This window comes from Coptis chinensis, chromosome 7 (genome assembly GCF_015680905.1).
Source record: "Coptis chinensis isolate HL-2020 chromosome 7, ASM1568090v1, whole genome shotgun sequence".
Taxonomy (NCBI): domain Eukaryota; kingdom Viridiplantae; phylum Streptophyta; class Magnoliopsida; order Ranunculales; family Ranunculaceae; genus Coptis; species Coptis chinensis.
In genome coordinates, this window is record NC_141462.1 from 67,733,903 (window position 1) to 67,744,168 (window position 10,266).

General features: G+C 34.7%; 1 long non-coding RNA gene across 1 annotated transcript; it reads left to right on the forward strand.

Annotated features, from left to right (window-relative positions):
- Window positions 1-8,924: 8,924 nt before the first annotated feature.
- On the forward strand, window positions 8,925-10,063 carry LOC147488500 (uncharacterized). Its single transcript, XR_015202260.1, has 3 exons — window positions 8,925-9,020; window positions 9,703-9,815; window positions 9,940-10,063. It is a non-coding gene; the product is annotated as an uncharacterized LOC147488500 (long non-coding RNA).
- The last annotated feature ends 203 nt before the right edge of the window (window positions 10,064-10,266 follow it).

Sequence of the window (10,266 nt, forward strand, 5' to 3'; positions counted from 1 at the left end):
TGCTGCAAATCGTTTTTACTATTTTTTTTATATAGAGATGATGATGGTACGGTTGTTTTGTTAAAGCATTGAAGGTCACAAGGGTATTGGAATGCTTGAGTTTAGCTAAAAAATATTCTTATGCATGAATATTTTTTGCTACGGCTAACTCACCTTGGAATAGTTTATTCCTATGATTCTTTAATTAACCACGCGGTTGGTGGTTGATCATGTGAGAGCCACACTGCTAATCATATTATGAATATATATATATAATATGGTGTGTTGTAGGTATGTCATTTGCTCTATATTTATATTATTTTTAATTGGTACTTTGCGCTTTTCTTTTTACCATGTGTTCGCCCATTGATTTTGGGGTCTAATCATCTAATGACACTTAGGTAAGTTTCTGAACATCTCAAAAATACTATGTGCATTGCCATCTTTACATTCCTGTTAGGGTCGTATAACTTTTGCACTGGGTTGAGATTAATCAAAGGTTGTGTACCCTAGGACATGGATTATTTTGGTAATCATTGCTTGCAAAGTTCATCCCCAAAGGACGTTAAGATATTTCCCTAGGCAACACATAAGATGTAGACATTTGTTAGTTCGCTTATAGGCTATGTGCATATACAAGTCCCTTTTATAGGCGAGGATTGAATTGGTTTCCATACTAAATCAAACTCTTTAATAAGTATGGACGAAAGAAAGATGAAACAATTAAGTGTAGCAACTATATAAGAACAGTATAGAGCATAGATTATAAGGAGAAGTCACGTAAAATTAATACAAAGTTGATTTACCAATGGTGCCAACCACTTGAGCCTTCTATGTATATAAAAGGGTTTTTTTCCTTAATGACGTATCTCTTCTATTTGGTCTATTGCTACAATGTACGAAACTGATGTCAGTTAAGTAATCTACAATTTTTTTAATTACTAACAACTGCTAAAAAGAAGAAGAAAAAGAATGCAAGAGATATTTTTCTGGCTTTTCGCCTTTTCGGGTTATTTGAAAAAGGATAAGTATTTCTCGATTGCATATAGCTTATGGTTAATTGCTACTGATTATTCTATATGTCCATTCTTGATGCATAAAATGATGTTAGCAGGAAGATCACTGTCACTTTCTTCTTTGTCGTTCCATGCTAAATACTTAGATGTGGATTTTTGTAGTTGCGGAACGACAATGCTGGTACTCATGTGGAAATTGATGAGTGATATCACAGTATTATATGTTTTCTCATTCATTTACTCATACTTTTGGTTGCAGACTAATCTTGGGTTCTTAAGATCTCGCTCCTAATTAGGAGACTGCCGGAAGAGCAAAAAATGGAGGTAAAATATCATACCCCGTTGTATGTGTACCAGTTGTTTCAACTATATAATTTTATTTCTTATCCCACCTATGTGTGAACCAAGAAAGAGGTCAATTCAATGTAACTTCATAAACACATGAAAGATTCTTACCCAATGATTATAATTCCCACTATTAGGATCTTCTCCACAATTTCTACCAAGATTCCAAACAATTCCCCTTAACTATTTCTTGCTTATCAAATTCAGCTTTGTAATTGTTTCAAGAAATCAACATTCCTAAAATGACTCGGCTCATTGTGGCTTTTTAATCTTCACCCTTAGTCCCTCACAGTTCTGAAAGTAATGCAACATGCTCTAATCTCCTATCTTTCCTCATCCCATCCAAGTTTGCCATTGAATTGTAGAAAACTTATTGAGAAGGTATGTAAAACTTCCTATCCCAACTATAGATTCGAGAGGTCATAGAATGCATCGAGCGATATTGGAAGGGATACCATATGGGTAAAAAACCTATACAGGGAGGCTTTGTGGGGTTTGACTGCCTCTATTTGGCTTTCTTAGACTATTTGTTTTCTATATTGACATAGGGAGCAATGCAATGACAACAACATCATCTGCACAGTACTTTTTTTCCCTCCCCTTTTCTTTTGTACAAAGGGAGTGGAGCTTTAGAGGAAGCTATGTTGTTTGAAGTTTGAACTATGTATTGGTTTATAGATATGATCAAAGTATGCATAGCATTTCTTTTTGATGCAGGAGGTTTTTAAAGGAATACATAAGAGGCAACATAATCGTGTATGCTTGAGAGAATACCAAGTATGCCGAGATGATTGGGAATATATATTGACGGTGATTGTAGAGATAATAAAGCAACTGATGGTATACAGTACATATACATACGAACTGAGAGATGTGCTATTAGGGGAGCGCTAATTAGAAATATAACTCAGAATCGCGGAACTTAAATATTTTAGGAGCATAATGTGTATACAATCCATTAAGTTGTACCGAATACAGTGTATTGATCTTAATTTTGTGGGAATAGTTTAGCTAGATGGATATATTTGACATTATGAACAATAAGTTTTCTTTATCTCAAATTTTTGAAATTTTATATGACTACTCTTTTAATAGTTGTAGTTCTGACAAAACATGCAAGTTGCATATTTTAAATTAGCACAGATAAATTGTTTGTGAATTTCATTTAAAATTGGTAAAAGAGACTTTTTTAACACCAATTGACTATATTAATTGTATCTAATTATGACTTTGTAAAATATAGTACTGCTTATGATCAAGGTTTAAATGACGGCACCATTTCTGATTAAGAACAATCTTTCTCATAATTTGCTATGAAGAAGTTGTGAGGCATTCTAGCTACTCAACGTTTTTGAATTGTATAGGTTACTAAAACATTGGTAATCCATGTGTTGCAAGAATATTGAGAGATCGTACATGGCAACTTGGAAAACATAGAAGCTAATCCATGTTTAGTTAGTTTAGGTAGGCACTTTGAGGCATGATTAACTATGATGTGCTGACAATTAATGTTGGTGTTTGGGTTGCAAACTTGCAATTGGAGATCTTCTACAGGTATGATTGTACAAAACTTTTCTAAATCCTTTACCTTCCAAAACTTACAATTTGTGGATTCACAAATGATAAGGGTTATTGCTGATTTCAAATGCAGAATATCTTAACTATCTATTATTTTATATTTAATAATAGTGTTTGACGAATTAAGTTTCAAGAAAAGCTCTTTGAAGTTAGAAATCGTAGCCTATAGTGGCAAGGATGTGAATTTGATTTTTTTTTATGACAATTTTTGTAGAAACACTGCGGAATGATCAACAGAAGTGGATATTATAGTAACTTTAATAATTAACGGAAAATCGGAAAATAGAAGCAAAAAAATTTAATTAAACCTTAAAGCACACAAGAGGGTGAGAATAATAGATATAGAATAAGTAATAATAATGTCTTGACAAATATAGTTCTGCATTTAAAATGAAGTTAGTCTCTTTACGTTTGATCAGAATGTATATGTAGTTTTTGGACATGCAATTTGGTAGGGGTTGCAATGATTCATCATTATGCTTGATTACAAGTTGGTACTTCTTTCCAAATGTTATAGGTTAACACTTGGGCAATTTTGAAGTTTCAAAATTATACCAAAAAAAAAATGATACTTACAAGCGTTTGAGCTTATTCTATCTAATTAATAACCTGCTTAGCAAACAATTTAAATTACAACAACAATTATAGTGTTTGTCTTTTGCTAATTACAAAATTATTGATAGCACGAGCTCATCTTACAAGCAATGCACTTTCTCATCAAAAGGGAAATAATGACCATATTAAGGATTACTACAAATATTTTTTCCGAGTCATTAAAAAAACAAATAAAACAATTTTATTCAATATGACACCCGTTCGTAGGACGGGTTTAAAAACTAGTTTAATTTTGAAGTTGAGAAAAAATTGCATATTGTTGATTGAGATTTAACCCCTATGTTTAATGAGGAGTCTGTTGACGAGAGGCTGTATTATCAAATTGGTGATAAAAAGGAGTTTATCGACTGAGATTTACTACCAGTTTATGATGTTTATCCTGACGATAAAGAATTGTATGTTTTGTGTTTTGTGGATCCGCGTTTGTCTAATTTGGAGGAAATATCTGGTTGTATTGGTTTTGTGCGTTTGTTTGAAGGTTTCGCAAATTCGTTCCTCGAAGACTTTGAAGATTTATTAATGGAGAAGAATCATTGCTTTCTTTTCAGAAGATATTTGTCTGTGTGCATTGTTGTGACCACGAGTTATTTTTGTCAAGCTATGCAAGTTAGTCAATGTCGTGACAAAGTTCGAAGACGACTTCCATCTGCTTTGCTGTTCATCTTCTGTCTTTGTGCTAGTAACATTCGAGGACGAATGTCCTCCAAGACGGGGAGAATGATAGGGAATAAAGAGAGGCACGCTCTTGGTAGTTTTGGGCCCTTGTTTCGGTCCATATTTTTGGGTATGTTTTAGGTCGCCTATATAAGACTAAGTAGTAAGTATAGGGTTTTGAGAGGACTTCTTGTTTATTCAATTTATTTGATCGACTCTTGGTTAAATATCGACTTTTATCAATTCTCGGTTAGAGATCGATTCTTTTAGATTGTTTGAGAGCTAACGCTTCGCCCATCCTACATCAAAAATTCTCTATTATGAGAAAACTATCTTCACCAAACATCAGCCCTCAATTCATCTTATAAATCCACTTTTAGTAGTGGAGTTCATATAACGGGATCGTTATATTATACGTGCAACATTATTATACTCTTAAATCGATCTACATTATATGTGCATATAGACCCTGTTTTTCGCTTTAGAATCTAGCCTGAACAATTGACCGAAATTAGCAAGATTTTGTGCACGATTGATTAAAACAGAAAAAAAAGGAAGGGACTAGTAAATTAAAGCGGAATCAGGCCAACACAATCCCAGACCATATAAAATCCCATGGTCACATTGAATTGGACCGTGCAATATGTTTCAGCGAATGTCCTAGGTCTTAGGTGTTGTGAAAAATGATATATCCACAAAAATGCCTTTATATATATTCACTGCAACAAATCACAATATGTAAAGACCTTGAAAACACAAAATCAAAACCAGGAAAATAAAGAGATGCCATAAACAAATCCTTCCAAAAACGTATTTGCTAGCTCCATGCCTCCATCGTTCAGTTGTCTTTACACAAGACGGCGTCCAAAACTTGTATTGCCAGGTCGACATTTTTCTATTGTGTTTTTCCTAATATGTATCTATTGTTTTGGTGTCAAATACCTCTAGTGTATTCGTTGGTTACAAACATCGTTGCATGTAGCACGACAGGATGCAGGGATAGCGTTCTGTGTAGTCATGCAAATTGGCATGCATTCTATGTCGATGCATTTCTTTATCCATTCAAGATCATCTTTATCATTTTCCCATGGCCATTTCCAAGCATTAACACATGCAAACATAATAAACATAGAGATCAGGAGACCTGCAACAACTTGTTTCAATGCCATTTTTTCTCTTCTTCAATTCTTTTTTCTGTCTTCAAGTTGTAAAACAACAAAACAATTGGAGGATTTATAAGAAGCAGGGGATGCTTGATATTTCTGGAAGATGTAGCACAGTTTACGCTAGTAGTTGTGGTAAAGAGGAATCGCGGCAGAAATGTGGGCTATAGGATTCTCTATCGAAAGAGTTGGCACCAAAAAGATATCCTAAATTCTATATTGACCGCTACATTTATTTGACCCGGAAACACTTGAACCTGAATCCAGTTTTGATTAACTTAATTAGGGACCAGACGCCAGACTGCAGTCCAAGTTAACCAACTTCCATAGTCCATAGTCCATACTCCACACCAAAGCCACTTCAATTTTGTTAATTCTTGACAACTAAAAGTTGAAAAAAAAATGAATGAATAAAACAATATTCATGTCTGGTAATTTTTCGAACTTTAATCTACAAACTGAAATTGTTGGAGTTATCCCTCACATAAGGAGAGAAACAGAGCTGGAGAGAAACGGAGAGTGGATCGGTCGTTGATATGTGCTGCTCAAGGCCAGCGAGGAGGCGCTCGTGACTCCAGTGCTTGGGTGCGACCCGCCGAGAGAGAGAGCGACCAAGGCCGTGACTCCGGTGTTTGAAGCGCGACCCGCCGCCGATCTCTTTTGTTTTGGCGACCAGCCTCAAAGAAGCGACCCACACCCAGGTCTAATTTTCGTGGGCTTCGCTACAGTAACTGCGAAATTTGGTTTTTGGAGATAAAACCAAAATCAAGGTTTTGGAAAACCTAACCAACCAAGTCAGAAGGATTGGAATCCAGACTAAAACAAAGAGAGAGAAACCCAATCTTGAAAGCTATCAAGATTGAGATATAACATTTATAGAGATACAACTCTGTAAAGAGATAAGAGTGATCTAATAAGGTGAGAGACTGAAATGAGAGATTGTAATCTTTCTTCCCACTTTATAAAGAACTCTAGCTCTTGTGGAAGTAGGCACCATTGGCCGAACCACGGTAAATTTTTGTTTTGTGGTTTGCCTTTACTGCTTTACATTATTATTTATTGTTGATAGTTGTTTAGCGAGTTGGGCATGTTAGTATAGGCTGTAGTTAATATTTAGATTTTGTCCGGAGTTGAATTGTGTCCATATACAAGTTATCTGTGTAGTGGAGAATCGATTGGTATTGGTGTAATCCCCAACAGAAACCTTGCTAAAATGAAACTTAAAGTGATTGTCTATATAGTACCAATAATGATATATTTTGATTATGATTCCACAATTATTGAATAGGGTGTGCACAAATTCAAGGTAATTTGAGGTTTTGATGAGCACATGGTTCAACAAATAAATCCGGATAATCTTAATTTTTCCTATGGTGTTATATTTTTAGCTGATACTTTAGCTAGCTGTGTTGCAAAAAAGAATAGTGTACAAAATGAAAAACGAAAATGCAAATTATAGTATAGCAATTTCAAATATAATTACGGTTATGGCAGTCAAATGACCTTCAAATATAATTATAGTCCTCGATTACAGAGTGAAATCGAGGACTATATATAGAGAAGACGTACATACAGGCCATAAACAAATCCTTAAAAAGATTTCGTCACTTCATCAATTAGTTTTATGCATGAGGTTTGTTCCCCAAATTTGCTTTACGACTCTCCGCTTTTTCTCTAGAGCGTAATTCAGCCGCGTATATTCGTGCGCTGCAAGTATCTTCGCATGTAGAACGACACGATTCAGAGGTGGGAGGATCTCCAGTAGCCGAGCAATGTGGCATGCATTCTGTGTCAACGCACGTCTTCATCGCTGCAAGATCCTCATCACTAGTTTCCCAAGGCCACTTCCAAGCATTAGAACATGCAAACATGATGAACATAGAGATCAGGAGGGTTACAAGAACTTGTTTGCTTGCCATTTTTCTCTATGTTTTAATTTTCTTCACTAGTGGTTGATTGAAACAACTGCATAAATTAAATAATTGAAAAGCATTTATAAAGTAATCTGTATCCCGCATTCATGAAATGGTAGTTTGAACTTTGACATGGTTTACGCTTGTATTAGAGTGTATTAGGGTGGATAACGTACAGCTAAACAATCTAAATTAGGCAAAGACGTACTAAATTATAGGTTTTCGGACGTTTGGAGTTTAACTTTGTTGACCACCACGTTTTTGTTGTTGTAACCTTCAAATTTGAGGGGTGAAGCTGCTACTTCCGGGCTTCCGGCCTATATACATATGCTGTCCTTTGAACTCTTCGCATTTCCACTTATTTTTTCTTCTTCTGTTAATATATATACTAGCAAAAAAAAAAAGGCACGCTCTGTTAATATGAACCAATGTGCTTGTTGGAGTTTAACATTTAAATGGGGGCAAGAAATACATAACATTAAATCACTATTGTAGAACCGTAGATTAGGGCTGGCAATGGTTCGGGTAAGAACCGATACCCGATCCGATCCGAACCAATAAAAACGGATCTGGGACAGGTAGTTAGCATATTGGATCAGTTCTGGGTCTTGAAAATCAGAACCAGACTCTTATTAGATTGATTCTGGATTAAGTATGTACCAAACCGTTATAGGCCTGATCCGATTAAAATTTTTAGTCTTATTCTTCCTAATTTTTCTCCACCATATATTTCTATTACCGCAACATTACAATATTTAAAGTTTCAAAATAAGATATGCAAAATACATATGTAATATTACGATATGTTTTTTACATAACAAAAAAATGGTTTCTATCTAAAGGAAAATCCTCCCTTACAAATTTGGATTTAAAATCATTCATTATGCCTTTTGGATTTGTGTATCTTGTTTTTGTGTTTAGCAAAAAAAATTATTTAATATTTATATAACGAAAATTATGATCCAATTATAAAGAACTCGGTTCACCGGATTGAAATTGAGCTTATTGGTTCGGAACGGATCGGATCCGGAATCAAAAAAAAGTTTTCGGTTCGGTTCTGGTTATCTACCTCAAATATCCGTTCGGATTGGATCCGGTTCTGGTCTGTATTGTTGAAAAGCGGATCGGTTTTAGATTTGCATATATCCGGACCAATCCAACCCATTGCCAGCCCTACCGTAGATGAGCCCGCGATTTTTAAAACAGTATCTCTATTAGTAGAGTACACCATAATTAACATGGACATTTAAATTAGACCAGCCTTTTTTCTACCACTAAATACCTTTGATAAAATATTCAAATAAATTATTCAATCCCTTTAAGAAGGACTACTTCGTAATTTTAAAATTTACTACCATTTATACCCTTAAGATGATATAGTACCCATAAAGACGTATGTGTAAATTCAAGTCAGAAATCAACTACACACCACTATTTAATTATTCGCTCAAGTTGGAAATCAACTATATACACGCCACTATTTAATTATTCGCGACTAACGCCATGATTTTTGAGTGGTAATTAAAATTTTAATTATGATAATTAATTAGGCACGCTTTCTCTCTTCAGCTTCTCACGGCTCTCTCTCTTCACCCTCTCCAAGAGACAAAACGACCTCCTCTTTTGTGAAAACCTACGACCTTTGAATTGGTTCCCCTTCCGTTCTCTCTCCTTGACCTCTCAATTCTCAACTGTCAAACTCATTCTCAGTATCTCACGTCTCTCTTTTGCAACTCATCTCAACCCATCACTGGAAGGTATGTTCTCACAAGTAAATAATCTCCTCTTCTGTGTTTTGTTTTCACCAACACAATCAAATCTATACTGATTAAGCTATTCTTCATCGAATTCAGGATGAGAAATTTTTTGTTGCAAGAATGCTTGAAGAAATTGAAAACGTTTGGTTATGAAATGTCAAATGCTTTATTATTATGGGTGTAATTCGTGTTCTCCCTCCTTTTTTTGGGAAAAAACTTACCCATATAGATGGAATACACTTCATTATATGAAGGTGTTCTAAAGGACATAGAATCACCGAAATAATGCACTGGCAGGTATAAATATACTCCCACCATTGGGAAAGCAATGCATCATATTCATTGCATGTTGTTTGGGTTAAATGGTATTGCGTAGTTTGTTATTTGATGTTTCAGTATGTAAATATTCTCTGCGAATCAAATGTATTGTAGGGGTTCTTATTAATTGGTCCCGATCAATCAACTGTCGATGAGCATACATAATTTAGGGTCTGATGATAGGAATACTTGAGGAATATATATTGTTTTCGAATGGTTATATTGTTTTAGAAATCATAAATAATTAGTTTTAGAAATACATTAAACAGTTATGAATTTATATGATTTATTAGTTATGAATTTATACATTCCTTCTTTTAAATACAAAATACAAAATTAATATGGATTTTTGGTGTATTTAAAGTACATAATCTTCCGCCGAGGCATTGGGATTGATCGCACAACCGATTACTTTTTCATGGAGAAAGTGGATGTGATAGTCACGCGTTTATGTGTGTGGCTTCTTAGAATAACAAGGTAATTAAGTTGTTTGTTTTGTACATGGAAACACCAATTATTCTCACATCCATTGTGACTTTTAGTTTCCATAAATCAAATATGATAAGTTTACGTTTCCTTTTGTTCGATATTGTGCTTCCAGGTTACAGTACATTTTTTCCAGAAAGTCACGTCAAAGGCCCCAAAACGATCCAAAGAAAACTAATGAAATAAAAACCAAAGGAGAGGAGACAGATCTATATGTGGAACAAATTCGACTAGAAAATATGGAACACAGGTATTCATTTGGGCCTCAGTGGCTGATTTCTGCGAGGTGTTGATAACTTGATATAAATTTTCTGTGATTTCATAGACTACTGAATTCGCATAAGGGCACGTATATGTCACCCCAAAAGTATTTACTGTCATATACTCATATGTATGATGCATGATGTGGGAAAACTCCATCTTTTAGAAATGCATGTTAGAC